The sequence below is a fragment of the Tachysurus fulvidraco genome, chromosome 1 (genome assembly GCF_022655615.1).
Source record: "Tachysurus fulvidraco isolate hzauxx_2018 chromosome 1, HZAU_PFXX_2.0, whole genome shotgun sequence".
Classification (NCBI taxonomy): domain Eukaryota; kingdom Metazoa; phylum Chordata; class Actinopteri; order Siluriformes; family Bagridae; genus Tachysurus; species Tachysurus fulvidraco.
The window spans coordinates 36,532,520-36,538,847 of NC_062518.1; the positions used below are offsets into that span (position 1 = coordinate 36,532,520).

Here is a 6,328-nt window from a genome sequence, read left to right on the forward strand (position 1 = left end):
GATTAACACATTTAGACATGAACTATTTTTAGTTTGTGAGATCACGCGCAACACAAGATGCCAGACTCGCTTTCAAACTAACAGGGCTACACAGTACAGCATATTGAACACATTCATCACTGTTGTGTATGTCTCTACACACATTGTAGGCATGTAACACATAGACAAGGGTTTGAAGACTCTGAATTTAAAGTTACTTCAAACTTTTACAAATAATTGGGCATCACACACTTTAGAGTTACATGCTTTAATCAATCACTACTGCAAATAGCAATGAAACATTTTTATAACAATTATTTGCAATATTAAAGTGCAACTATAAATCATTTCTATTTCAGTGGATGAAAGGCGCACACACTTTACCCAGCTATTTACATTTTTCTTGGTTTTGAGGCTCACTGTAATTGCTTTAGAGCACAGTGGAAGTTTTTGCCTCATGTACACATTAAGTGTCTGCACTGGTGAGTGCTGGATAGCATTCGGAATGATGTAACCACAGCGGTTGTGGCCAGGCGCTTGACGACCGCGAGTGTGTGCTGCTTTTGTCATAACCGTCATAAATACACAATGCAGAAGGCAGACGACGGATTCACGGCCGTTGAAGCGTCTACACACTAAACCCCCTGCTGTATGATCCACTGTTTTGCAACAAGTTAGGGAAGTGACCCAATGACAGCTGCTAGTGGAGCCTCCACAATATACTGAGCGCTGGTCAAAATGAGAGATTTTCATTTGGAGTGTTGAAAATAATAATAAAAACACATCATGTGTTCAACTCATCATTACAGATCATTACTAGATTAATGGCAAAAAGCTACTTCTAATCAATTAAAATAAAGAAGGTCTGATTACTTTCTAAAGCAACTACATCTTGTTTAGATTCATTTAAGGATTCTTAACATCCTTTCGAAAGGCATATTGTGACTAGATGTATTAAAGTTTCAAGGTTGTAGATGTTTTGGCTTTAATGAATAAGATTAAACTGTAATCTCCCCCTTGCACTTGCAGGAAGCAAATCTTCCATAAGTGAAGTACAGGCACTTAGTAAAGCTGATATTTAGCAAAGCTTTAGGTGCGCATTTCATATTTCTGTTAACCACTTCTATGGATAACGTCTGCAAACTCATGCACCGCCACTTGAATGCAGGAAAATAAGTACTTATTTTTCCACTCTTCAGGTTTATTAACTCGCAGACATGCAGGTATAAAATTAGACAGGCAGCACATCTATAGTGAGCAAAAGTAAAGTTGTAAAGTTTGATCGGAGTCTGTGTCCCTAGCTCCCTGCACTTTCACTGCAATATCTACACACTCAAGATGATACGTTCTCAATAAAAATTACAAATATGTAAAACAACTAAACCATTATAAGTCTAAGGTTTGTTTTGGCTTAGTTTATGGTTCAGTCTTAGAGAGGTAAGAGCTTTAAGACCTACAGTTAGTGCTAAGATGCTGCTCCCAATCAACATACTGATAACATCAAAGATGAAAGAAAACAATCTGTGCTATACAGAATGGCCAAAGACTTGTCACTGATATAAGCATGCATAAGATGACTGAAGTATAATCCAGGACAAAATAAGAAAAGATTACAGATCATGAAGCCTTGGGTCTCACATGTTCAACATTGGTTAAAGCTGTATAATGTCGTCGGTTTTCACAGAACCAGTATTCGTCTACCGTACACATTTCCTAGAGTGCAATCAGCAAATACTTGTAAAAGGTACCAAAGCTAACTGCCTGGCAAGGAAACAATTGTATACAGGTATGTACAGGCCTTCACACATGCAGCAACTTAGGTCTGGTTTTTAAATTATATAATATTATTGTGACATCACTGAAAAGGATCAGTTTAAGTAAATGATAATGCTTTATAGACCTATATACACCAATGTCCAGAACATCCATCAAAATGCAGAGTCAGCACACCACAGCTGAGGACTTGTTCCATGCACCTGATCTAACTCTGGAAACTCTGGATAATTAGCTGATGAGTTGGATCAGGTCTGCAGTAGTGAAAACTTGATGACTGAACCCATGGTCCAGATTCTACATTTCATTTTTTCAACACTATTCTAATCTAATGTGCTAAACTGCCAAACTTTTTTTTTTCCCTCTAACCTTCAGCTTCAGACCATTATGAAATCTGGGTTCTCAGAATGGTCATTAAGAAACCGGGCTTAATTCAACACTAAGCCTAAGCACCACAAGAACTCCCAAAGACAAAAAAGCATAAATATAAACAATCACAGTTGATGAAACCTGTATCAGAAACTATTATAACTATTATATAGACACTATAAACAAACAAACCAGGCTTGTCAGAGCAACACAGGAAGGTCTGGGTGTTTCCAGAACAGCTCGGATCACTGCAGAATGCAACTCTCTAACAAAGCAGATATAGTGAACAGCCTGACCTCATGTTTCTGATAAGTGTTGAGAAGAGTCAATACATTCACATGGTACGTTCTCAAACGAACTTCATATTATGTGTTGCCAATCTAAACAGATTATATTAAGTAAATATAATCATGGTGAATTATTTCTCCTGTGGTGCGCAACCTTATTATTAGCACTAGCTTGCAGCGAGAAAACAACCAGATTATCGTACAGAGTGAGGCTATATGTGACACACACAACCTGTGTTCTTTGCCTGGCTGTGGGTGGTGACTCTGACCTTCAACCCCAACGTGCTGCCTTTCACTTCTCTCACATATTTTACATGAAGGAAAGCATGAATTGCAAAAACATTCACTGAAGAACGGTCGTACGAGATCACTAGGTGTGAGCATGATTTGCATGTATTTAACTAATAATATCTAGTTAGCCTTCTAATCTAATGCCAGATTTATGGATTGTATGAAAGTAAGTTTTGTTATTTTGTTACAGTAGTGTAAAATGTCATCAACACCATGTCACCATCCTGTCTGTAGCCAGGTGAACCAGTGTTAACGAATTCATCAACAGAGACGTACGTCTGCCAAATGCCGTAAATGTTAACGTCATTATCAAGTTCTTGCTGTAGTTGACACATCACATAAATAACTTCAACCTAAATTACAACTCAAAAACAAGTCAAATTACACAGGCTGTCAATTTGAATCTAATGCAAATGTTTCATTAAAAAAAATAATAAAAAATCAACTCTGTAGGATCTCTGAAAACACCAAACAGGTTCGAGCTTCCAGGAAGGATGCAGTAACTCATACAAGACCTTCCTTACAACTGTGATGAGCATCAAAGCATCTCAGCATACACATTACATCAAACTTTGAGGTGGAGAAGCTACAACAGCAACAGACCACACTGTTTCCTGTCACATAAAGCATTTATTTCATAAAGCGTTTATTCGAATTTCTACAGACTCAAATTCGAATTTTCCATGCAGAGATCATACTTTGTTCCCATTCTGCTGTTTGATATGAACATTATTCGAATTGACCTTTATCTGCATGATTGTACGGACTGCACACACGTGATTGAGCATAAATGATCAGATTTTACTAATAAGTGTGCTTGGACCACCCTCAGAGACTCGGTCATAGAAAAAAAAAATCAATCAACGCCTTCAGACCAATCAGGATAAAAAAAAAAAAACAACAAAAAAAAATCAACAGCAATGTGTGGTATTAACTTAGGAGCAGGTCTCGTGTTTTGTGTAGCTGGATAGTTATTCTAAACGGTGGATTATAAGTGGGTTATACCTTTGGTTAGAAAAGTTAAGAAGCCCTGCAGTGTTTTAGCCACTTCCTATAAAACAATGTGGTTGAAACCCCAAGCAGCTCATGATTTCCCAAGATGCATCGCTCCTGGTTATGAAGCTTCGACTTATAAACATATCCATCGAATTCAATGCATGTTAAATCGCTAAACATCACATATTACTCGAATATGCTTTATATTGAAGTACACGTCTAGTTTTTGTACACGACAGTGTGTTGTTTTGGACAAACACACCCCCCTCCCTCCTCCCCTCCTGTAACCGTGGCCTTCACACTCGGCTACAACTCTCTTAACAAAATAAACCTATAAAATAAACTCTCTCCCAGGACAAATCCGGCTGTCCGTTACATTTACACTCCACCCAATTTAACACCGGGGTCATAAAACACCGGGAGAAACCGGAACAAACCGCAATAAACCGCCAAACGTATCCGAAACAAGCTACGATGCTAGCATGCTAACGTTAGCAAAAACATTCAAGGAGACGCTGCGTTTGCTCACCGTGTTTTTCTGCAGCTCCAAAAGCGCAAACTTCTATATATATTTATATATATTTACTTCCAGACCTCTCGTTTTTCACACATGGGATTGTGGTGTCCGGCTGCTGGCGTACTCTAAAACCGCGCTATAATCCTCATTAGATTGTGTATAATAGCTATATTGTGTGTATTTGCTCTCTCCGACGGTCGCTGTGCGTTGATAGCTCTTGTCTACTCGCTGCTCTTGTTTGTGTTTTAGGAAGATGGCCGCTGTATCACGTGACTCCATGGCGTTACAATTCAAATCCCGAGGCTTTACAGCGCCCCTAGCGGCGAATAGACGCATGTGCACGTCTGCTTAGACAGCAAGGTTTGTGAAATAAATCAAAATTAACCAGTTTACACTTGTTAAACTTAACCAAATCCTAGACACACAGTCACATAATACCTTATATTAACTGAGTCAATTTTTAATATCCACTGGCATATCACTTAAGCACTGAGATTTGCTTTACACTATTCAAACGTTTTAACAGGTTTTGAGACCATGTAAATATTTTGCATGATCTCAAAACCTGTTAAAACGCTTGAGATATTCTGCGTTACAAATGGCCAATAGGGTCGCGCCTACTGTCATCGGATTGGCTAGTCATCTGACGAACTTCACTCGACTCGACCAATCACAATACAGAAGGCAGGACCTTCCGGAAAACGGGTGGTGTTGTACTGACAGTGAGCGTAAGGCAGTCAGATGATTAGTTAACCTTAGCTCCACATCAGCAGACATGTTTATTGTGTCTGTATGACTGTAAACTAATTTAAAGCATGCACTGTAAGCCTTGACCCTATTCCTCAACACCTCATAGTGCTTCTTCCATCTCCATGTTAGCAAACACTCTCCTCACTTCAGCATAGAAACAGCATAGAAATATAAATTCTACTGTTGTAATCACTTTCCTTTTGTAATCAGTTTCATGTATGTTGAAGAGCTAGCAACAAGAATATCACCAAATTCATTCATTCATTCATTCATTCATTCATTCATGCAAATAAAGTCATTAGGGTGGGATATATTAGGCAACAACTGAACAGTGACTTCACATGAGTGAATTTGTCCAGGGCCGAATTGTGATGATGAATAGACGACTGGGTTTCTCCAAAATGGCAGGTCTTGTGTTGTGTTTTCACTATGAGGTGGTTAGTATCACAAATAGCCCAAGAAAGTCAGGACTGTCAGTCATCAAATCATCTGTATATATTACACACACTACTGCTGCTGTATTTTGTACAAAAAGCATAATATTGTTATTTGCACTCCCACACTTTATGTACATAACTGATCGTTCATATTCTATATTCATATTTAATACTCATTCTGTCTATATTGTATCTCATCGCCTGCATTGTCTTGTATAGTTTGTATAATATAGTGTTATTTATGTCTGTACTTTTGAGAGTCACAAACAGCTGGAACCAAATTCCTTGTGTGTGTCAACACACTTGGCCAATAAACCTGATTCTGATTCTGAAAGAACAGCTAGGGACCTAACGACAAGGTGCCCAAGGCTTGTTGATGTGTTTCTTTGATGAAAAGGTTAATGCTGGCTATGATAGAAAGGTATCAGAATACCCAGACACGTGGGTATGTAAGTATGTAAGCACCAGAACTAGACTATGAACCAATGGAAGAAGGTGGTCTTAGGAATAAATGGTCAGAAGTGTGTCTGCATCTCAAGACATAGCTCTAGGATGCACTATGATAAATTGCAAGCTGGAAAACAGCATCTAAGTCAGTGTGACGCTTTAGGCAATGTTCTGGTGTGAAACTTGCTCCTGGTATTTAAGTATATGTTACTTTGACACATACCTCCTACGTAAACATTGTTTTAGACCAAGTTCACCCCTTCATGGCGACAGTATTCGATAATGTCAGTGGCCTTTTTCAGCAGGATAATGTTCTCTGCCACACTGCAAAAATTGGTCACCAATAATTTCAGGATCAAAGAGTTAAAGGTGTTGACTTGCCCTCAAAATTCCCCAGAATTCAATCTGATTGAGTATCTGTGAGATGTGATGAACAAAATATTCCAATAAATAGAGTTCCCAGCTTACAACTTAACAGACAA

At 38.5% G+C, this 6,328-nt stretch overlaps 1 protein-coding gene across 8 annotated transcripts in view; it reads right to left on the minus strand.

Moving 5' to 3' along the window:
• gigyf1a (GRB10 interacting GYF protein 1a) overlaps positions 1 to 4,473 on the minus strand; it is a 28,670-nt gene extending 24,197 nt beyond the window's left edge. For 4 of the 8 annotated variants that reach the window (XM_047801445.1, XM_027164949.2, XM_027164948.2 and 1 more), the window contains exon 1: positions 4,225 to 4,472. The gene's annotated coding sequence lies outside the window, so the exon portion shown is untranslated. Of the gene's footprint in view, positions 1 to 4,224 lie in introns of all 8 variants that reach the window. The other 4 variants (XM_027164950.2, XM_027164951.2, XM_027164952.2 and 1 more) reach the window with 4 other exon arrangements.
• Positions 4,474 to 6,328: the final 1,855 nt, after the last annotated feature.